Source organism: Anguilla anguilla, chromosome 13, assembly GCF_013347855.1.
Source record: "Anguilla anguilla isolate fAngAng1 chromosome 13, fAngAng1.pri, whole genome shotgun sequence".
Lineage (NCBI taxonomy): Eukaryota > Metazoa > Chordata > Actinopteri > Anguilliformes > Anguillidae > Anguilla > Anguilla anguilla.
This window is the reverse complement of record NC_049213.1, coordinates 13,145,883-13,168,181: the sequence shown is the minus strand read 5'-3', so window position 1 is coordinate 13,168,181 and position 22,299 is coordinate 13,145,883. Positions and strand designations below refer to the sequence as shown.

The 22,299-nt window shown below is 42.4% G+C and overlaps 1 protein-coding gene across 1 annotated transcript in view; it reads right to left on the bottom strand.

The window, feature by feature from the left end:
- Positions 1-22,299, bottom strand: part of LOC118210712 (SPRY domain-containing protein 3-like) — a 57,775-nt gene that overhangs the window by 20,081 nt on the left and 15,395 nt on the right. The gene's annotated exons all lie outside the window — the stretch shown is intronic.

The following is a 22,299-nucleotide window of genomic DNA, read 5'->3' as shown; positions in this document are numbered from 1 at the left end:
GTATGGAATGTAGATGGAGCGGACCACACCCAATTCATATGCTATACGGGAATTCACTCATCTGAAAACTTTTGCGACTATGTGATATATTCTAAAACATTTTCTCTGGAACTGCTACTGTACTGACAACCATGAATTATGATATATAATCTGCACTTGGGTAGCAAGTTTGTTGATTGGAAAACGCACCTTTAATCTCCTTTAAGCCACTGATCATGCTGATCAGTCATTTGCAATGCACTGTGGCATTTATTTCTATATTTTGAACATTTTTCACAATTTCAGCAAAGCACAGCAACCCCTGGCGTGTTTAATGGGGCAAGCCAGTACAAAATGGCTTCTCTGTAGTGATGTGAGGCCCACTGAAACATTACAGTATAATTATGAAATAAAATAATGACACATTATAATCATTATACATTATAATCTCCCAGTGATATTATATTCAGATGTAATGCAAGTCCACATAATGAGTCTGTTTAATTAAACTACACACACTACACTACACTACACACACACACATACACACACACACACACACATGGAGACAGATACTGTGGCTGTCAGAAAATATTCAAAGTTTAAGTTTGTTCAAATTTTTTCAAACTTAAATTTGAGAAATTAATTTAAATTTGTTTTAGGTCCCGCATTTTATATGATAACAAAAAACTGTATTATAATGCCTATAGTGTGTGTTTAAAGTGTCAAATCACATCCATGAATGCAACTATTTTCAATGCCTACCTGCTGTGGGTAACTATCAAATCTAATGTAACATCCCCTTCACAAAAACAAAACATTACATTACAGGCATTTAGCAGACGCTCTTATCCAGAGCGACTTACATTGTATCCAGTTATATAGCTAGATATATACTGGAGCAATGCAGGCCAAGTACCTTGCTCAAGGGTACAAAGGCAGTGTCCTACCGGGGAATCGAACCTGCGGCCTTTAGGTTACAAGACCAACAACGCACTTGTGAGCTACTGCGTCAAGCCATGACAAATCACATCGCTGAGAAACGTGCTTTATTCACTGGGTTAATTTGTTGAAAATGTTGGGCAGTCTCAGTCTTGAGATAATTGCTCAACTGTATGAACAGCACTTAATGCAGTGTAGAACCACCGCAAAATGTGGAACTAAAAACATTATATTTTGAACAATGCTGTCAATGTTGTATTGTGTTACACTAAACCCTTGAGGATTATAAGGCTTAATACTACAATATAGGGAGAGTCACTGCATATTACTATCCAAATAGCATGGAACAATTCGCAAATTTATGCAAATTATATTTGAATATTTCAAATTCGTACCAATTTTATAAGGTTAAATTTTAACTCAATTTCATGCCATTGTTGACAGCCATAACGCACATGCAGGCACACACGTTCACACACACACACACCTGACAACTTGCTAGGTGAACAACTATGACTATATGTAATGTTCTCTGACAGGGAGTGACATTAAAAAAAGACTGCGCAGCACAAAGCCGAAGCGCGTTCCCACAAACACCTGAGCTGACCTTGCCGCTCGCCTCGAGCAGCAGCGAGGGCCACGGCCTTGGCTTCCCTTCGTGGAAGGGCGGGGGTGACTGGAGCTGCTCTCAAAAAAGCTATTAAACTCGCAGAGTGGGTCAGAGCACATGTTATACGGCCTTGGAGTGGGCTGCAGCCTAAAACCTGCCCGGGGCTAAACGCTGTGTGCAGCCGCCTCCCAAAGTTTTTTCCAGAAAGAAATTTGCACCCTCCCACTCCTTGCGTTCCTCCGCCTCAAAGCCACCATACCTAACAGGCAACACACTGCTTTAATTACTGCAGCGATTTCCACGCTCTGAAACAAAGGGCCAGCCGCTGCCGCAGTGGAAAGAATCTCCAAGACCCCAATTAGCGATTCTTCAGTGTTTTGGTTTATCTCAAGGCTTTTTATGCATGCACGACAATGCTGTGGTCCAAGAGACGGGCCCAGAACCCCGGCTCGAAACAAACTCGGCGTCTGAGAAACTCAGGGCTCTCAGGTGCCCTGGCACAGGCAGGTTTTAATGCAAACCTGAAACCTCACCACAATGACCTCCAGGGACCTGCACGGTCTAAAGAGGATTAAGTAAAAGATAGCGTTTCCCTATTTTTATTCCTTGTAGAAATAAGCATGAGGCACAAAAGGGAAAAAAAGACTGTGTCCAATTAATATTTCTTTATTTCAGGCTTCTACTAACACCACATCCCAAGCTCACTTTTTTTTTATCAATGAACATTTCCCCACATTTCGTAATTTCCAATTGAAGCCAAAACAGGATTCCTCCGATTTGCACATTTGCAAAGCTCTGAAGGGCTTTCAAACTACAGGCCACACAGTGTTACAGGAAAGCTAGCACCCACCGAAGAAGGGGTGTATTTAACTTTTAGATTTTGGGTACCTGCCATGTCATTGGGAGAAGCTAATACAGCACTAGCCCTGAGGAACTCTGACCAACACAAACCTGCCCTACCCCTGGCAATACAAAGCAAACAGTACCCCACCCCGTAGACCACTGGTCATAGCCAGCTAATGACATACCTCAGGCTATAACATTTACATTTTAAACAGATGTCCAAGATACTGCTTTGGAATTTAAGGGTTGGATAGTGTAAAATCTGTTCATAATCATTATTGTAGGACTAAACACAAGTTCTTTCTGGTAGCAGTGCAATTTTTACGCATTGGACGTTTTCTCTGGCTGCTAGTTGTTGTATACCACAGATCCCGGGTTTGTTTTCCATGTAATTTTCAATATGTCTCATTCCGCCTACTGTTCGGTTACCGTTTCTTTTGTCTTCCTCACTTCTGGTTCATGAGTAACTCTAAACAGCTCCACCTGACTTCACTCAAACTCCGCACGCTTCTTAGTCACAGCTGTAGACGTGTGTCCAAAACTTTTGATCAACCTCAGTTGGAAGCCGCACCCACAGCAGCTGCCAAACGAGTTCCACGTGCATCAATACCTTAAGAGCGTTCGCTCGCCACTCTCACATTCGACCCCTAACGGGGGCAAAAGGCCACAAGACGGGGTGAGAAGCTTCTGGAAGGCGGGGAACCGCTTGCCTCGGAGCATCCTGCCTGGCCGAAACGCGAGCACGCACATCTTACCTAACCCGCTTTCTTCCAGCCCTGGGATTTGTTAAGTCGAAGCGCCGCGAAACCATCTCTGACGCAAGTGACCTTGCCTGTCATCCTTACAAAACCTTCTAATTCACTCCCCATGAAGAAACTATGCTTCCTAATGCCAGTGGTGTGAGAACACGAATGTCCTCAGAAACCCTCCAAAGAGGAACAGGCCCTTAATTCCACCTCCTGCCAACAGCACTAACAGCTACGGAGAACCTCTTTGTGAACTAATCCAAAAGTATGTTACCTGGATTAATCTCTATGTTTTTCTATAAGGCACTTTTGCCCACATATAATCTTCCTGCTCAGTCAACAAAAGGAAACTGACAGGAAAAGCACACCTGGCAGCAGTGCTCCTCTCAGAGGATCTACCGTTTCCATCCCGCTTTTTCTGGATCAGGTGCAGCAACCAAAGAAATGACCGCGCTGACCTCTAGGTAAAAGTTTTAATCGCCTTAAAACCTGACTGAAAGAACAGATTTAGCCAACTGAAAACACCCATGAACACTAATCTCATTATCAATAGTCACAAATGTCAAACGGAATCCTTTGGTTCGGGGAAAAAAAACCCAGTTTGGTTCCGTTTTGCTTTGAAAAAACAAGGATAGAGTCTTCTTACATAGCCAGCTAGGTAGCTAGCAGAGCTAACAAATTTAAGTTGCCGGCACTACTTAAGCAGGGGTCCCCCACAAAGTTGGGTGCTCTGTGTGGGGTTTGGCATTTGGTTCGTACTGCTAGGCATACCCTTGCAAGTACCCGGGTTTAAGATGTGTGATAACAATGACCATGCACCAATCCCACCTTCCTTTTCCACAGTGTATAACCCTGCTATTAAGACTGCCGCTGCAAGCTTTAACACAAGAAGAGCTCAAGTGTTAAAATCATATTCCAAAAATATGTCAGTTGCTGGGATATACACCGAACCTCGTAGAATGACAAATGGATTAGCTACCCTCCGGAAAACGGATAAGTACCCATTCACCACAATAAGAAGCCAGACAGCTGATGTGGACTTTGGCATTGGCAAATATTGGAGAAAGAAGTCCAAAACAAAATCATAAAATAAAACTATTGCATCAGAAGAGGCTGCATAACAGAAGCATGCATATTTATAGATAATTACTGTCTATTGTCAACTGGATTGTAACCTTCACACAAGGAGACAAGCAGGTCAACAAGCCATTTATAATCACGTGAAACACTAACTCGTACAATGACTGGAGGCTATCATCACCGTAATTAAAACACGCAATAAATTGGTCTACATTAACGAGGTATCGGGTAATATATAACATGGACCATACGCACATACTGTTAAGACTAACTGGCAACCGACTAGTTTGTCACACATAACACATGGTGAAAAACCTCTTTTCCATGCACAACAGAGGGAAAATAAACCACAACTGACCATAGCTTCCAGCAAAAGAACAGTGTGTCTTATAACAGTAAAAAGAAGGGGTTCTACATAGCTATGGTTGCATTGTCCTTTAGGAAGTGCGTTTCATGGAAGTGTTTTCCTGTTTGTAGTGTATGATTACACCTATTTGCCTGGGGATGCTCCTTTTGGGGAATAGCAACTATATTTGATTAAACTGACCCAAAAAATATGTTCTACAGACTTGAATTCTTCCAAAGAATAAGTCCTGATGGGCTGGGTGGAGGCTGCTCAAAATTTCAAACAGTGTGGCTATGCCATTTCCTAGATATTTCAGTTATGGAGAAGCAGATGGGGAAGCTTTTCTGAGCCAGTGGTTCCACCTTGATTGGTTGGTCAGGTGAAATGTGCTTTATTGCCAAACTTATTCTTTAAGTGAATATTGGCAGTCACTGATTTTAACTTGTTAGTTGTCATTATGGACTTCAATGCGTCTTTTCTCAAAGTTCTGTCCTCAAGGGGTCAGCAGGCTGGAAGCGCCTTGTTTCAAATGGAATTTTTCAGCAGTTTGGGATGATAACAGTCAACCGCAACATAGCCTTCAGTGTTATTTTTATAGGCATATGCATTTTAACAATATTGCCAAATGCAGGATGAAACAGGGTGACACTGCATTCTGGAATTCTAGGATCAAGATTCCCATCCCTGTCAGTTGTTGCAATCAGATGTTTGACGGCCCCTGTCAAAAAATGTTGATGCCCAGCACTCAGTCCCTTATTACATTAACATTCAATGACAAGAGGTCCTTCATCAAAGACCAAACCTAGCAATGCACAACATTTAACTTTAAAGAAATAAAACAGAAACACAATGCAATTTGAGCACTCTCTATTTCTGATAAAAATAAAGGCAAAACAGCATGTTCTTCCTTTCCACGATTAAATGCACCGGCCTATCATGATTTTACTCGTAGGCTATTTGTTCCCAGCAGCCAGTCATTGCCTGTTGATCTTTTTTGACACTTCAAGCACTTGTTACTGCTGCTGCAGTTGCACGTTACTTCACTGAGGGGCGACATAGCTCAGGAGGTAAGACCGATTGTCTGGCAGTCGGAGGGTTGCCGGTTCAAACCCCGCCCTGGGCATGTCGAAGTGTCCTTGAGCAAGACACCTAACCCCTAACTGCTCTGGCGAATGAGAGGCATCAATTGTAAAGCGCTTTGGATAAAAGCGCTATATAAATGCAGTCCATTTACCATTTACCACTGCTCGTTTTCCACTGCTGCGCATGAGAGCTATTAATTTAATAAATTATGGTTTATTTAACGCCACGATTTCTTCCGCTTTTTTTCCCAGTTTCCCCTCAGTATCAACAACTTTGCCGTGACTGCTCCATGACTTCAGCCAAAATTTTCATGACCGCACCTTTTCCCCCTTAAAAGGGCCTTAAGCGGACCCATACTTTTATCTTCTGAGGGTTCTGTCTTTCTGCTTGCAGGCTTCAGGCCCCCAGGCGCCTCACGGCATTAAGTTCACAATTCGCAAACCGTTCCCAGCTAGGTCTGTTTACACGCGCCTTAACGAGCTCCTGAAGTGGATGGACGCTCTTAGCTGACGAGTGAGTTGCGTCTTCAGGCCGGATAAAACCGGAGCCGCCCTGCTTGTCGCGTGTTCGCGAAACTCACAACCACTACCCTCCAGGTTTCCAAGGAGTTTCCCAAAATACTTCTTTGCGCCGCCTCTTTGCGAAAACATCTTTTGTGTGGCTGACGTGAACTCCCCAGACAGTGGCTCGAAGCCAGGTGCAGGCGGTGACAGTAAGACAAACCTGATGACCTTAGACTCCACGCTCCTCACTGTTGGGCTGCCACCAACCGGTCTGCAATGCCTTGTGAGCTCACCCCATTCCCCATTCTGTATGCTCTGTGACTGAGTGATGGGCCCCGTCAATGCCATGCGATCCAATAGGGGGAGCTAGCGAGCACCACTCCTGCCTTTCCGACACTGAACTGAAAGCCATTTACACGCAAGTTTCTGAATCCTAAGCAATGATCAAGGGTCTATCAGGATGTTTAGGCTGCACAATAATTATGGCCCTGTATCTGTGCTTTTAGGGTTAAATTAACCCCTGAGCACTGAGCTGGAGCCTGTGTTTTTGGGCAGAAATATATACGCTGCCCATGAATCAGCCTTTGAGAGGCCAAAATAAGCACAGAAGGACAGAGAAACAGAAAGCATACAAACACAATGCTACCCGTTAATGTCATATGTATGGGGAGGGGGAACAAATTCAGGTTTAATTATATATAACATTCAAAAAGTGCATAAAGTGCCCCATTTGACTTTTGACTCATTAAACGAAACTATATCTGGCAGATAACAAAATTGAGATTAACTTTTCCTCATATATTACATGGAGCCAAGTGGGAGATATGCATTAAACAACTTCACCTTTGGATCTATATATTTTTGGATCCATATATCGGACATAATCATTTCTTCCTTTGGATCCAATATAACTGTTTTAAAGGCACGCAGTGTGTTCACTGTATATTTTTAGCAGAAAGATATGTGTAGGTATTTGTATAATCTCCAGTACTTTGACATTGACTTTATTTGAACAGACAGCTGATATCTTCAGCTGAATGAAAATGTATGCACCGTGTGCTCTGTGAGAGATATCAGATCTCCCTGTTCAGTGGTGTGAGAGAGAGAGAAGAGTTTGCCACTCGCTCAAAAGTGAAAAGAAATAAGAAGAAAGACACAGTAGAGCATTGTGTCGGCGCCTGCCCGCGTCATTCACTGGGCATGTGCGGGTTGTCACCACCTTTTAATAGGCTAATTGTTTTAAACAGCTTCAGGGGGGGGATGTTGCCCAATCGTCATTACCGCGCTGAATCACCACACGCACATACATGTAAACACAGACTTTCACACAAATGCGCACACAAACACGGACACACCCTCTCTCACACGTGTACACGCGTAAACACAAAAACAAACTTACTTTCACACATACTCTCTCGCCAAGTTTCAAACGTGGGCGCGTGCACGCACACAAGCGCGCACGCACGCACGCACACACACACACACGAACACACAGTTATAACAACAGATATCAATCAATATTGAATTTTTCATATCTTGAGTGAGACACTGCTTGTCTGAGAATACAGACAGGATAACTATAGAGACTTTTCTCAGTAAAACTGACCCATTATGATGAGAAACATGTTAAATGGGGAAAACTCCAGAACTAAACAGCTTCATCCTTACGTAGCACTTGAGGACACAACTGTTTTTAATGCTCGGAATCCCTTATCAAAATCACGAACATGACTGAGACAACTGTCTTTTGGGTGACTAATAAAATCCGCTCCTTCGCCGATATATTTGAGGACATTGCTAGACTGAAATGATCAACAGCCAAAACCAATAATGCCAAGCTATGACGACTGGAAAAAGACCTGTCATGAACAAAAACAGTAAATGCTACAGGCTGTATTTGTTTTTAGCTCACAATGGTGCAGCAAGGCTCTGAAACTGTAAAGTCTGCAAAAGAAATGGGACCGATAGGTCTGCCAACCAAACAGACATCTGAGACAACCGATCTAATACAAAATATGAAAATGTGAGGTCATGAAGTTGCCAGTCCCGCTACTGGTTTTCAGTTAAATGATTGGAATTTAATTCTGTCCCTGCCAGTGGCTCGATGTGGGACAGTGCATAATTAGCCATACTATAACCCAGTGATTTCCAGTCCTGTTCCTGGAGATCTACCACCCTGTAGGTTTTCACTCCAACCCTAACAAAGCACATCTCATTCAACAGCTAGAGATCTCATTGAGCTGCCAATTAGTAGAATTAGGAGCGGCAAATGAGGGTTGAAATAAAAACCTACAGGACGGTGAATATCCAGGAACGGGGTTGGGATCCAGTGCCACAGCCCATGAAAGGAAGGGGTTCACTTAGCAGGGTTAGCCTCATTTTCTATGGGCATCAATGGCCCTTCCACTCAATCAGGGTGCCTGTTGTCTGCAGGCACCAACTAGAAAACTACTCCTTAGACTGCATAGCTCAGTCGGTGGACTGTGGAGTTTTTTTTTTTTTTTTAATCATTATATTTTTTTGGGCTTTTCAGCTTTATTGGACAGGACAGTGTAGAGAGACAGGAAGAACAGGGAAGACAGAGAGAGAGACGTGCGACAAAGTTCGTGCGGTCGGACTCGAACCGCCGACGTCGCGGCTCGTAATGAGCATGTGGACAGTGCTCTACAGGCTACGCCACGAGACCCCCCCGACTGTGGAGGTTAAAGAAGTGGATGGCTTGTCTGCATGTAATTAACGTACAGAGGACAATTCAGCATTGAGAGAGGGTCTGCAAATATAACTGCCTGTTCCAAACTGGTAGCTACGCATGGCCTTAATTTCAGCAGCGAAAGTCCCAACAGTGAGCCCCCTCCTCCCGCCTCCCCTCCCGCCCACAGAACGCATCCTCCGAACGCGAGTAAGCGAAACGGGGTAGCCCGCGCAAATAAGAAGATAATATTTAAAAACCCATGAAAACGAAGAAGGCGGGGGGGGGGGGGGGGGGGGGGGTTTGGCAGATGAGGGGAGGGGCAAGAAAATGCGCTTTCAGCCACAGTACCGTTATCAACATGTGGATTTATGGCTTTGGTGGCTCAGAATGTGAGACAGGGGTGGCTCGTTAATCACCAAGTAGGCTTACAGTCGTAGGCCTGGCCAGGCGGCGGAAAAACAGCGGCGTAAACATCACCAAGAAAAATCTTCTGGTGAAGGGGACGTCCACAGAGGTTCACCACAAAGTATTTTAAAAACGGCACAAAGGCACCGTGGGGTAAAACCGTACATTAAAATGCAAACAAAAGTTAGTTCATCAGAAGAATCTTACATGATTTAAAAAAAAAAAAAAAAAGATCTTTTTTTTTTTTTTTACAAGAAGCTCCCATATCCCAGCTACATAAAACCAATAAGACATGGCTTATTGGTATAATGGCTTATAATAATAATTGCATGGCTGTCTGAAACACTCCAAGTTTCTAAATTCAGACCACAGTCATAAGCACCCGCTGGACAGTTCCCAAAATTCCTATTCTAATTAGGATGTCTGAATAAATATAACCATTTTGTGCTTTGTCAGCAATACAGCACACTCTGGTTATTTTAAAACTGAGGAATGGTTAAGTTCAGCAAACCTAAAACGGTGTTTCACCTTTGGTTCAGTTACTAAGCAAATAGATGCGTGTGCCAGATATTGCTATGCTCGTTTGTTGCAGTTTCCAGCAGGGCTGTAATAATCTTGACCTGAGGTTTCTGCACAGTATCCAGTACTCACACAATATCTACCCTACCTCATTTCTTGATTAAAAATTCGACGAACGGTTGTCCAAGTGTGCAAAATGTGAAAATGTGGTGTGAATGGTTATCCGTTGTACAATCCAAGACAAGGAGGCAGGAGCAGGCTAAAAATACAGATTTAGCTACCGTGAATTAGCCACTCGGAAGAACTGAAATTGCATGGCGAGCATACATTTGCTCTGCCCAGAAGAACTGACACTGCATAACTAAAACCTTGGTGTACATTATAGATATTTTTTTGACTTCCCAAAAGCTCTTGCTCGCTTACATCCAGTTAGTCAGAACTCACCTACATTTCCTTCAGGCAAGCATGTTGCCTCCAGGTTTAGTCTTGCAGTACATTTCAAACCATCACTGAAATGGGGAGGTAAGCTGAGGGGGGGGGGGGGGGGGGGACTGGTGATCAAGGCTATTTTGTATTTGGACGGCCTGGCGATCAGGCACACCTTTACACCCACTGGGTGTAGGTGCACAGACGAACGCCTTTACAGTGCAGCACAGATGCGGCTCCTTGACTCTTCAACACCTCTGCATAGCCACAGCCTTCAACTCTGTCCTTCACTGCATTCTTTTCATAGCTCTGAACAGGGGTGGGCGACCCTGGTCCAGGAAAGCCACGGGTTTCACCTGGCTTTTGTTCTCACCTCAAAATCACCAGCTAGTTCCACACACCAATGTGAAGTGAGTTAATCGTTCAAGTTGCTGCTTTTATTAATCCATTTAATACTGAGTAAACCAAAGAAACCAGAAGGCCCTGCGGCTCTCCAGGACCACCATCAGCTCTCTGTTTTCACTTCCTTGTTTTACTTGTGCATTCCTCTGAGCTTGTGCATTTCCAGAGTGGCCAGTGACTCTTAAGCTAAAACAGATCAAACATAATAAAGCAGGGTTTGAGTGGCTTGTCTTCAATCTCACTGAAAGCAGCTTTGAAAGATTTGCAATGGTTTTTACAATCCTTGCAAAAATTTATCAATGAACTATCCAAAATTATCTTCAGTGGGAAATTCCCAGGCTAAGGGTTTTCTGTACATCACATGAACACCTGGCTATCTCATATTTGATTATTCTACACACTTAAAGCTACAAGGCACACTACAGGAGAGTGAACTCTAATTGGAAGGACAGGCACATTTCATACTTGCGTAAAACGATTAGCCCGTAAAAGCCTTGGCAAGTGGCCCAGTGTCCGCCACCTTGCCTGACTCGTTTGAGTCCCCCGAATGAACTCTCATGACATTTAGGCTTCATCACAACAGTAAACACTGTACAACCAGGCTGCATGAACACCAGTGCAGACACAAAAAATATTCCACAATTCCAGTCAAAACAGAGTCGTTGTAGGAAAACAAAACAAGAACAAGACATTGTTGTGCACAAGAGACTTAACAAATCATGAATGGAATGAAGGCAGGGTCTTAGAGACTAACTTTTTGTTGAACCAGCCACTGCATCTGCTGGAAAGAAAAACTTTCCCAGACCCTTATATACATTTCACCAAACACAATTTTTAAAAATAATTATTCTCCTAATAAAAATAACTGTAAAGATTCTCATAAAAACCACTTCAACAGGAAAAATAAGTGTTTAAAATAGGCATCGAAGCAACACTACTTGCTGGTTCAACTTCCATCTTTTGCATTTCATTCTTCTTTGTCCTTGATAACTGAGTGTTTTTGGAGTCCTTGCACAGCTCATAACCATGGAAACAAACTCATCATCACCTACTCGTCAGGCAAGATATCAAAAGGAATAGTCAGCTAATTTTGCCAAATAAACCATGCCTAACTACCTGAGATGTACATTGCCACAGTAGCCTTATGGAAACTATAGCACTCACAAAGGCTTAGAAGGCTAAGCCATCTATTGCTTTGACCCAAAAGTCTTGAACCCCAAGGGAATGAAAACACTACTTCTGAGGCCCATTTTCAAGACTTCCAGATCACAAAAATAGACCGCCTATGGGAGAAAAGAAGGCCGTTTTCCCAATTCCATCAAAATCATTTATGACATTCGGACTTTTGTTTGTATATGAAAAGAAAGAATGCTTTTCACCAATTTTTTATAATCTAAAAGAATTCTGTTCTTTTGGATTATAAAAATAAATAGTTAACAGCTAAGTGGTTAGAGACCGGTTGCACAATTACAACATCACGCACAGGGCTATATTTCCAGCTCCCATTTACATGCATAATCCGTTTTCTGTTACCAGTTAGTGTAATAAAAATTTTTTTTTTCCAATTTCGTACAGTTGTATATATCGCTGTGAAAATCTTTATTGTTGTTGTTATTGCTGTTCTTGTTAGTAATTTCTGATTACTTTCTTTAAATTTCTTTGCTGGCTAACAGGAAGCTCTGACCAGCGTGAAAAGCCAACAGGCTAGCTGCAATGTAAATAAATAATGCAGCAACATTAGCTTGCTGTTAGCGAAATAATTATACAGAAAAGCAACATCAGGAAGCAAAACCGACATTCAGTGGATCCAGTGCCACTTAAGAGAGAAAAGCGTCTGGATAAAAAAAACGTCCAAGTTTTAAACGTACAAGTTTAAATCACAGTCTATAACAGAGAAATTATCCTTTGAACCAGAAATCCATATATGGGTAAAAGTTTTGCTCAGCATTACGGCAGACTTCTGAGGCCCATTGGCTAACGTTTTCATTACCATACCATACCGCTCTAGCAGGTGGAGGCCGTAGACACGTCCAGTCAGAGCGGCCTAATTAACCCAAGGATTTGTGGGAGTTGAAGTCTCTTATTCAGAACCAACGTTTGTGATTGCTGTAACTGTGTGAACTTCCATGTATGTTTCAGGGATTTTTTCGGCAGTTAGATTTCTACACGACAATGTGTCTCGTAAATTGGTCCTGTTAACCTGACACTTATATAATCTACCCGCATTTGGCGGGTGGTCTGATTCCTGTTTCAGACTCTGTGAAGGTCAACAACGCCTTGGCAGGTCCGGGGTTCTCAACAACTCCCACTGTCTCACTGGGACAGTCAATCTGTCAGAAACGTCTTCGGTTTCAAAAGGTTCTTCCTTCCCTCCTACTCTTTTTCCAATGTACATTAATAGCATTAATCACCCACTCACCTGAGAACTCCTCCAACCATTCAAACACTAATCCTTTCTACTGTTGCTTCTAATCTCCTCCTGTTGTAACTAGCAACCAAAACAGAAGCCTGCCACCTGAATGACTATTTTGGCATTTGTATGTCTTCTTAAATCTGATTTATTATTGAAATTGTTTATACTTTAACAGAATAAATAACTCTATTATTACTATATTATTCTCAGTGCCTACATATTTCTTGTGCCCACGTATACCAGTGAAAGCCATGTGACTGCAATGTTGGCGATCAAAATGGAGTTCAATAGATTCAAGAGTACAGAGCTAGCTTTTAATGGCTTGTAGCATCTGTTCAACACAAATGTAAGCAACTAGTAAGTAACTAATAATTACTAAACTAACAGAAATTTGTAAACAAAATTTGCACCAATATATGCATTAAGTGTTTTTCAGTCAAAATGCAGCAAGTTTGGAATACTGCCTTCATCAGTGACACGGTGATATGCTGATAGCAATCTTCAATACCAAACTGTACAGGTTCACCACAGGTCTAAGTTGAATAGAGAAACTACCAATGAGAACTGCTTAAATGAAAATTTACTAAGCATACTTCATCTGCATACAGCATTCATTTTTAAGGTACACCATCAGCTCGGCCACTTCACTACAAACTTTCCCATGGATGAACATAGTTGCAGAAAGGTCTATCAGTACTAGGTGGACTTTTCTTTATTCTCTAGATGTGTACCAACTGAGATGAATGTTCATTTAACTCATTTGCTATTATTATATTCCCACAGCATGAGATTCTTTAATTATTTAATACTTTTTCAATACAAATTATATGGTCTGGTCTCCAAAAACACTAAAAACACCAAACACAGAAGTACAACATAGGGACACATCTTGGGTCGTTTTCACACCTACAGTTCGTTTGCTCGGGTCCGAATCAGTTGATGAGTTTGTAAACTTGGAGCGTTCTCCCCTTAGTTCAGTTTGTTTTCACACAGAGAAAAATCCAAGCGAACCAAAATGCATCACTACAAACCACGTGAGAACGTTCACTCCGCTTGTTGGTCAGATGTGTCTGGGGCGGGAGCAAGAAAGTAAATACAGGAAGAAGGTCCTGTGCATATTTCTGTGAGCGAAATTCAATTTAACATGGAGCAGCGGCAGAGTTGGCATTTGCTCATAACCGTGGTAATTATCTGAGCAATATACCAGGCAAAACTATACCCGCAAAATGCCGAATGCACTTCGAGGAAACGTCTTGAAAATACTATACTGCTTCACACTTTGCAAAGAAGACGTGCTGCCTTCAGACAACTGAGCAGAACAAGGGAGCTAATGTAGTAAAATATAATAAAACGGCTACAGCAGCCGTTTAGCTCAAACTTGCGGGGTACCACCTCCTCTCAAGGGTCTTGGTGCGGTTGTTTTGGTCCGCACCAGAGTGCGATTACTGTGTTCACACTTGTCCAAACGAATCGCACCAAGGGGAAAAACGAACCAGAGTCAGATTTAACCAGAGCAGGTGTGAAACCACCCTTAGTTTCTGTTTATTCAGGAGAATGCATCACACTGACCGAATAGTTTTGTGAGGAGCTGGTCTACTCGGTTCTAACTGGCATGACGGTCGGTTTCTGCAGAACGTCATTCTTTAAGTGTCTTATTACTTAAAAAGGAAGTACCTGAAACTGAAAATTGGTGGGGGTTCTTTAACGGTAACATCTCACATCAGCAGTTCCTCTCATGCCATGCTATCATGAATCATCAACAGAGAAGAAGGGGCCCCATTGTGCACACTTTCCCATGGACAAGTTCTGACTCTAATCTCATCTTCTCATCCTCTCAACTGCCAGCCTGCCATGAGGGAATATACAATCAATCTTTCACACACAGACACAGATACACACACACCTTTAATGAATAGCCAGCAGGGAAGGGAATACTAGCCCCCTACCTTCACAAAGTTTAACTGTTCTAAAGACACCCTCTCTAGTTCTCAACAGAAGTTCCCCAGGGATCAGTGTAGGCTTCTCATGGTGTCACTATTTTGACACCGTTATTACTTCCCTCGGAAACACCGTTAATACCGGAATTACCAGTATCAGGCCTCACTTAAAATTGATTATTGATTTATTTACTGATTATTAATTTAATGTTTTCATTCGTTTTCCTTGATTAACAAGTGTGCCAATGATCTGAACAATCCATGGCAGGTAAATACACAGTTCCTTTCTTTACCATCATGTTAGGGTGATGGAAGAAATTCAATTTAGAAAAAACTGTTTCAATCAGTAAGTACACTAAACTAAAAAATACACACCACTCAGTTAACTACCATGTTAGCTTTCAGCACAACCTTAAATAAGCACCATCCAACAAAACCTGAACCTCAGGACTGTTAAAATGATCAAATCTGCACATATTTGCCATGAATATTCTCCGGAATACTGTTTGTGGAGAGAACAAACAGTAAATGTATCCACAATTTTAATTAATGTTGATAAAATGTGCACAATTTTGAGATGCAAATGAAAATAATTTTATTACTTGCCTAATAGCATAATAGAGGAGAGCTGGCTGCATCTGATTGTATTGAGAATTTTGCAAATAATGACTGTTGTTTGAATGAATCAGTTTAAGGGGAAATTTTCCATTCCAAATTCAAGTCTGTGGTGCTGCCTATAGACAGTCAAGGGTACGACTTCATGAAACATTCACTCCATCATTAGACAAAGTTACTGTGTTCTCTCCAATTACTACATGCATTACTCTGTTGTGACTTTTTTCTATGCTTAAATTTAAGCATAAGAAATTATGTATTTAAAAAATCTAATACTTTTTAAGATGTCAACCTAACATATGCATCAGGGAACAACGCTATATGGGACTTCTAAACCATCTAAATCTTCGAAAACTTCTTGATATCTGAAAACTACACTACCTGAAGACAGACTCCTGTAATTCCAGGAACTGGCTTTTTTTTACAGAACTGCAGTTGACTTAATTAAACTGTGAAAGTGTTTGCACCATCTCCCAGCCCAACAAGAAATTGCCTCAAGGGGAAATGAACAAAGCACAGTGCTGCATTGTGTTGTGGTTTGTCACCGATTCATGTTCCAATTATACATATGAGAACTGACAAAGTGCAATAAAATACATTTTAAATATAGTTAGTGTCCTATTCAGTAACATGTAGTTTTGAAAACAGGTCTGATGAAAATGTAAGGTATTTACAATCTTATTTATTGCTATAGGCTACACAGACTTGTATATTATAGGTTCACTGTAATTATGGCATTAATAGATGGCATTAAGATATCTCACTGCCAGTTGGCTCACAACAGCTAGCAGAATAAGCGGTAGTGGTATATATCTAAAAGCACTGGCTCCCTTACCTGCACAAGTGTATAGTATAAAACATCACATCATAACTACTCTCCTCTGAAATAACTACATGGCAATCATATATTTGAAATGCAAGTAGTGCTTCCCTTGAAAACTATAATTTTTTCCAGAAGTCACCTAAAACTCAGCAGTTACCACAAATGTGCTGAACTCTTAATTAAGAACACAAATGCATAAAAAGCAGAAAAAACTTTTCTTGGCCAAACGATCACAAATGATCAAGTTTTTCCCGTTTTCGATCCTGTTTTCTGACGAGATGTCCAAAGTTGTGAAATTGATTACGAGAAGGCTGGCACTGCACGAGAAGGGTGTTAGTCACTGCTCATTGACAAAGAGTGACAGGAAGTTGAGCAGGACCAAGGCACGTACCTTAAAATCCCTCTCTAGTTTGTCATCCTTCTACTTACGAGAGGCACGTTTGCATGGGCCAGCCGGGAATGAGGTGGCAAATTCCTCTCCAGAGAGCTGCGCCGATACAGGAAAAAGAGGAGGCGTGTGGTTTTGGGTGTCATGGTGACATGGTAAGAGTGAAGATTTGGGGGGGGCGGGGGGGGGGGGGGGGAAGAGAGGTGCCGAAGCGTGAGAAGGAATGCGGCCCGTTTGCCCGGGAGCAACCCAGCTGCTGTTGGGTATCCTTTTTGTTAATCGTTACCAAGAAAGTTGCTAATGCCGTGCGCGTCCTGTCTGACTCACATCCCACGCGTCCTAAAAGACTGACGCCGTCGGCCCCTTTCCCAAAGTCGCTCTGAAAAGCGAGAGGAGCGAGAGAAACGAGAGGAGCGAGGGAGACGAGAGGAGCGAGGGAGACGTGGGAATGGGGAGAGGGAGAACAAGTCGCGACACCGGCCCGGGGCAGGCGCGCGGCGTGACGCACCGGGGCTCCGGAGACGGACCCGCTGCCGGGCGGTCTGACTCACCCCGCCGATCTGGGGCCGCCTGTGCTGACAAGCCGCCGACGTCCAACCACAACAAAAACCCTCGGCGAGGCCACGGTGCCCGCACACGGTTTGACACGAGGGGGGGGAAAAAGGAAAAAAAAAAAAGAGGAAAAAAAAGATCTGGCGGGTTGGGTGCTTGTAAATCTGTCAGAGTTAACAGCGTTGTTGCCGTGCGCCCCCCCTCCCACGTGCACACTGAAACGCACCGCGCAGTGGAGGGCTTCCTCGCTGAGATCCAGGGATTCTGACGAGGTCTCGGACCATGTGCCTCCAGATTGGTGCTCGGGGAAGCAAGGCCGATGTTGAGATAGAGCCCAGCTTCACGTCGAGCCCGAGCCCCACAAATCCTCACACAAGGCCGCCCCGCGGCCGGCCAAGTCTGACACCTCTTCAGCAGGCGTCAAGCAGATGACCGCTCACCTCCACTGGGGCAGTGGTTCCCCCAAAACGCATAACACTTGCAGTATATGAAAAACACACAGAAAAATTCTATCGAACAGACATAGAGCTGGGTAATGTTGTAGTTAGTTATCAATGAGAAACAACGACCGCAAATAAACAAGTAGCATTCAACCTAGTTACACGACCACACACGCTCAAGGTCTGCTCATCAGAAGACTAAACACAAAGCTAGTGGATTGCTTCAGCCTGTAAACAACATCCATGTCATTCAATTATTTTGCGTTTTTATTTTAAGTATTTGAGTGATAAGCCAAAGACACGTCAAATCAACAGAACATCACCATTTCCAGTACTCAGGCCATGAGTTGAGTTGAGTTAAAGGATGTTGCAAGTCCAGCCAGAGCCTGTTCACTTGCGCTAAATGATCAAATCCCAAGGGGATGACCATGTAGTATCTAAGGCACTGCCCCATTGACAAAAGCCCAATTACAATGGTAAATGGCTGGTGACCATTTAAGACCATAGCATATAAACAAAGCAAAAAATCAGACGATACCGTGGCCCATGTGGTCCCAATATGGCTTAAAGGAAGTTTCCTGGAACTCCAGGCATAGTGGGATATGCGTAACGCAAAGAAAATAAGTATGTCTCTGTCTGTCTTGGAAGAGATTCGTTGAGTCTTGAAAAAAAAAAAAAACACAAAATGTGCCGACTTTTTTTTTTTTCTTTTTTCACAAAAGCTTCGATTCAACACCAGTTGATGGATGTCATCTGTTAGCGTCTAACTGAGACAAGTAGAAGAGAAAGGAGGGGGCGCGTGTGTGGGGTTGTACCTCAATGGGCTCAATGACAGCTGGGAAAGATCTGAAAGGAGACAGTCCTTCATCTAAACAGGAACATCTTCCTCACCAGACCAGGGTAAACAGTGTGCAGGAAAGGGCCAACTACAAAGTTGGAAATGTGATGCTGTCCGCATGCAAATGCAGCGTTCCCCTTCGCAAATTCCAACTCATCACCAGGTGGTTCATCTTGAAGGCACAGTTTAACCTATTATAACAGCTGAAGGCTACTTTCACAGATTGTTTTTCTGCCTTGGTCAGTACACACAGCGTTGCCATTAGTGGTAATGGTAAAGCCTGTAGCTAGCCTTCGACAAGGCAGCTAATTCACAATGCTAGCCAGCTATACACAATATAGTGCTAGGACAGAGAGGCTTGATGAACCCCATAAAGGATGAAGCCACCAAGTGCTGTCAACCGCTAACTCAAGAACACTCAATTTCCACCTCCAATCAACAGATGAGATGAATGACGGGGGTCTTTTGTGTGTTACATGATGCAATAAAGGACAGTTCAAATGTTCAAATATTCTGGTCAATGCATGTCTGTCCCATATCACTATAAGACAAAATAAATTGGATTTAGCTTCACATAATACTGAATTAATTTTCCTTGCTTTGACCCAGACTGCACAAGCTTTTTGGTTTTAAAGTTTCTGCTAATAGTGGGATCAAGAAGAGAAGTCTAAGGAAGTTCTAAGTCCCTGATATCACCACACCACAAGTGCTGCCAGCCAATCATATTTGCCTCTTTATCCGACTACATTTTTTAAACTCTTGAGTTCATACTGTATTAAAATATTTATGTATTATGTATGTCTAAAATTTACATTTCATGAAACCTCGCATCATGCAATTTTTGTTTTGATGGTGAGGTTTTAATGTTTTCCCGCCCGAGAACCGCAAATGAAAATTTGCTTTATAGCCGACGCTGCTTGGACGAACAGATTTGTGCACCGTCATGTGGTTAAACAAATAAATAAAGATCTTTTTCTACTCATGTGGCTGACTGTGCTTAATCCTGACGGGTGGAAAATCCTTCCCAAGGGGCCGTGCTCCCGCTCCGCGTTGCTGTGATTGTGTTTATATTGCGCGGGGATTTATTCGCCGCGGAAGGGAACCGGAGGAGCGACCGGCCTCGGCTAAGAGAGCTCAATGGTCCTTGAGCTTGTCCAAACACGCGCTAATCTCCTCCTCAATCTTCAGCCCCCTAAATCGGCACGGCTACGCCAGATGCAGACGCTGTCACCCCCAGGGAGGGGAAAAAAAAAAGAAACTACTCTACGGGGCATTCTACGGGGCACCCCGACTGCTAGAACGTCCAAACACACGAGCATGGCCGAGCCAAGATTCCTCTGGGTGCCATAAGTCTTCATTTTTGATTTAAGCGTACACAGTTCATAAATCCCTCCTATTTCGAAATTAAATTTTTTACAATTTGACTGGATCCATTGGCAACACCTCGTAAAATGGTAAGCGATTCAAACTCCACAGGACGCAGTCTACATACAGTCCCATACATACAGAGAAAACACTCCTGTGGGGAGATTAGTATATTTAACTCTCTCCAGTGGCTTTCATGGAAGGTAGCACCTTGTGTACCACCCAATTTTAGGCAAGCTGGAGCCAGTTACATGACTTGTGGAGACTGTGTCTTTGCAGCCAGACTTATATGTAACAAAACGAGGAGCCAGGGTCAGAAATGGTCAAAGATGGGCAGTGGTCAAATTTTAGTCCAAGATGGGACAATGGCACATTTGTCGAAGATGTGTCACAGTCACAGTGTTTAAGTGACAAGTTACTTAGGTGTAACTAGATCAAGAGGACTACGCTGATGTGATTCATCGTTAATCCAGAAAAACCAACAAAAGAAGGCCAAAGAGTAGTACGACTCTTAATGTATTCAGACTGAAAATATAATCCAACAAAAATAACAAAACATTTTGGATAAATATACCCAGCACAATACCTAAACGCATTAAGATAAGATATGCAACAGACTGGAGAGCATAGAGTTGGATGCTTTAATGTAGACCATTACGATGAATAATAGATCTAATTTCCACTGGTCTTGTTCATTTTTGGACTTTTATCAATGTTTTTTGAGAAAACCCATGATCCAATGATCCATCCTCATCAATGCTTCCAACTAGGGATGTGAATTCTAACCGTCAACAAGTTGATTGAGCTTCTCAAAATCATTCCACTTAGCACTCTTGCAAGCTGGCCATCTTTTCAACTGATGGTAAAAAAAAAGTGAATGACAACAAGCCCTGCCCGCCTCCTATATTACCCATTTAGAACGGCAGCCTAGGTAATATTTGGTGATCTTTTATTTTGAAATGTTTTAGAATTTAAAAAATTTTGTTAACTATTTTTGATTATTTAATCTATGTATGTGCATGTTCCAAATTCATACTTCCAACCATTGCCAGCAATGGTTTTGTTTTATCCAGAAACACATGCACGCACACACACGCACGCACGCACACACACACACACACACACACACACACACACTAGGGATGTTGTCGATTAATCGATGATCAATTACTCTTCGTCACATATTCACGTTGATCAAGCTTAACGATTAAAAGAATTCATTTTATTTAGGGTTGCCAAATGTGGCACCCCACTTTCATTGAAAACAATGATTTGAATCGCCCACCAGATGGAGCTGAATATTTTAACCTACTGAGAGGCTTGGACATCTGGGTACTGGCACAGATACAGTCTGCAAAACTTCATAGGCAGGTAGGCGGAGCCAGTGAGGGGGAAACTGGTACCGTTTTGTATAGTTTTAACATCGTTGCCGGCAAAATCTAAACGATACCTATCCCTGCTTATACGTGGAATTAAGTTACAATAAAGTTTTTTTAAATTGCAACAAAATGTCTTTCATTTATTATTGCACACATGCAGGCTATATCCTTGAGCTACATCTGTACGATTTTAATAGACAATTTAAGTGTAGCAGGAGAAGGAAGAGATGTTAAATTCTCCTTTCAGTCTAAATTTAACACCCATCTAAAAAGATATTGCAATGTGCTTTCACATTGTGTTAGATACTTTGGTCTAATGCGTTTCAAATGTGGATGGAAAGAAACCCATTCAGAAAGCCTGGAGTCAGGAAAAGTATGGCCTCTTGTGTCACTCAAATTTTTATTGGTGACCTAGTCGTTAATGGAACTTAACGACTATCGATTATTGTATATGTTAACAGTAAAGATCATTGATTAAAGGAATTCTTTGAACTGCGCACACCTCTCCCACACACACAATTTATTACATAATATCATTGAATTTTCATTTATAAATTGTGACATTAGAAAACTGTTACCTGGAAATGCAAGAAAACACTAGCTGATACTACCGAGTCAGGATACTTTCTACCTTCTACTTCCTTTTCCACAAGATATATTCCTGACTCCCTCTATACAGCTGTAATGACATTCTTAATCCTAGATCCAAACACCACAGAGTATTAGAGCCCTTTCTAATCACTTTCAGAAATTTTGGGCAACGTGGTGTCATAACAATTACTGACGTTATTTCAGATCCCAAGGGATTTGTGAAATATTGCAATCAAGCTTTCACCCAGGGCACAGCACAGAGTTGAGAAAGTTGTCAATGATTCATGTGTGTTTTCCCACATGTTTAACGTACGGAACCCTCTTGGGGTCAAGCGAGGCCCCTGACAACACTGATCATTCACCTCTTTTCAGCCAATTAAAA